Raw genomic sequence first — 2,478 nt, 5'->3', positions numbered from 1 at the left:
TCTGCTACAGAAGAACATCTAGAGGTCTCAATAGATTGGATAGTAGTAGCTTTCTTTCAAGTTTATGCCTCTCGTCTACGCCTCAACAATTCATCCTTTTTTTCTTTCGGCATATTAGAATAACGTCTACGTTTAATAGCATTACGGTCCATCATAGCAATTCAGTCTAGCACTACACAGGTTGTTTAAGAGATTAGGGAACAATTAGCCTAAAGCAAAACAGCTAGAAAAGATATATATTTCATAAATGCATCAATAACATTGCTGCTACATAACCAGTTCTCTTCCTAGCATATGTGTCTCATTTATGCCTCAATAATTCATCAGTTTCCCCTTTCGACATAGTAGAATAATGTTTATACTTCAGGGCATTATAATCCCAGGGGAAAAAATCACTCTAGCATTTCACACATTAATTTAAAAGGTCATATAATAACTAAACTAAGATAAACAGTCAGAAATGATGTAAATTATAGAATGCATGAATAATAAAATTGTTGGTGGTTAAATGACACAAAGGGAAAAAATTCCTGAGGAACAATACCTGACAGTCTTCCAAAAAGTGAAAGAGAACAACAAAACACTTAAAATCAATCCTTAGCAAGACTCCAAAAAGACAAGTTGAACAAAAGTCCCATGGCCACCTTAACAAAAGGAAGAAACCACATGAGATTTCAAATTCCACATAGTTATCAAGGAATGATTTTATTGATAGTTGATTGTGTCTTCAAAAAAAAAAACACAAACAATAGTTTTGTTATTTGCTTTCTGGAAATATGTTGACTCCTAAGCAACAACAATCAGCACATTATTTTGAACATCATTAGTAAAAAAAGTCAAAAAGCTCAAAAGAACAATAAGCAAATACCAGATTAACTGCAAGCAAGTGAACAGCCTCTATAACACTCTTAATGCAGCAACTAAAAAAAAAGGAGAAGCCATGACTACTATATTAGGATGACTAATTTAGTTAAGTAAGTTAACCTGAAGATAAAACTCTTCTAGTTGAATGCTTCTATGACAGAGCTCTTTACTCTCGGTGTAGGAGTTCTTACAATTATCTAACAAATTTACCAAACAAACAAGAACAAAAGGTAAATAGAGTGCATGCAATTATTTCAGTAGCATGTGGTAAACTACATAGGCAACAACAACAAATTACCATGATCGACACAATGAAGAACTTCAAGTAGAAACATACCAGCATTCTACAGAGCAATAGTTTGTCTTAAGAACAAAAGAAGGAGAGGCCTGAAGCTGTGGAACTCAAGCATATATATATATATATATATATAGATATATATATATATATAAGGCAGCTATAAAGAGCTGTTGAGGCCTAGCAATATTTCTCACAATCTGCCAATGAATCTGCAAAATTAAAAATAAATAAACAAATCAGTAGCCACTTAGCACAAACTCAAGCATGTATCTATACCTATTAAAAAAAAGGTACAAAAAAGGACCATTGCTAGACCACCACAAAATTAAAAGGCATAGTGGAACTTAGCAATCTGCAGCAAGGATCATGTCTTTAAAGGGTAATTACAAGTGATAGAATACCTGATTAGGATAGACAATAGTACAGGCCAGGCAACAATTTCATTTTTTAGCTTGGACCACCTATAGAATCAACTCCACTTTGTCTGTAGAAGGACATGTCCATTACTTGCGCAAGAAGGGTACGAGGTGAGCTATTTCTTTTGAATTAGATATGAATATTTTTTTTGTATATGATCATAAACAATCAAAAAAAACTTATATATTCTCTCATTGATCACCTCTTTTCAATTCTCTCTTAAAGAAAATTTTGATAGTTTTATATTGCCTGAATAATATTATCTTTGGACATGGCGTTGGACATAATTTCTAAGCTTAAGAAGGCAAATGTAGTCAGTTTAACAGAGAGAAAATAAATCTTCAAACATCATAGTAATGACAACTAAATCTGATTTTTTACTTTCTCTTCACAATAAATATACCAGAAAATTATAGTTCAGTGAGCATGGTTTTAGGCCATGATAAAATAAGAAGAAAACAAAAATAACACTAAAGAATCTTACATTTGGTATACCCTTTCTAATGGACATGTCCATTACTTCAGCAAGAGTGGTACAAGATTAACTAAATCAGTTTTGTTAACAACCATGACAAGAGCAGTTAACATTGAATTAATATCCAAATACATACAGATCCAAAAAGAAACATAATCCATGCGCCAACAACATTACAAGTTCACCATAATTCAACCTAATTAAAACCAGCAAATAAAGTCTAATGTCTCGTACACTATAACTCAGACAACCAAATACAAAGAATGGCAAATTAGATAAACATCTAAAAGACATCAAAAAGTAGTGCTTCCAATTTCATCTGCATCGTAGACAGTAACAATTGTATATGGAGCACCCTTCACAACCCTGATTACATTGATGGAATGCTTAACATAACACAATAAGAATTTTCCCTCGAGTTCAC

Source organism: Coffea arabica, chromosome 11c, assembly GCF_036785885.1.
Source record: "Coffea arabica cultivar ET-39 chromosome 11c, Coffea Arabica ET-39 HiFi, whole genome shotgun sequence".
Classification (NCBI taxonomy): Eukaryota; Viridiplantae; Streptophyta; class Magnoliopsida; order Gentianales; family Rubiaceae; genus Coffea; species Coffea arabica.
The sequence above is the reverse complement of the archived record's forward strand: the minus strand, read 5'-3'. Positions refer to the sequence as shown.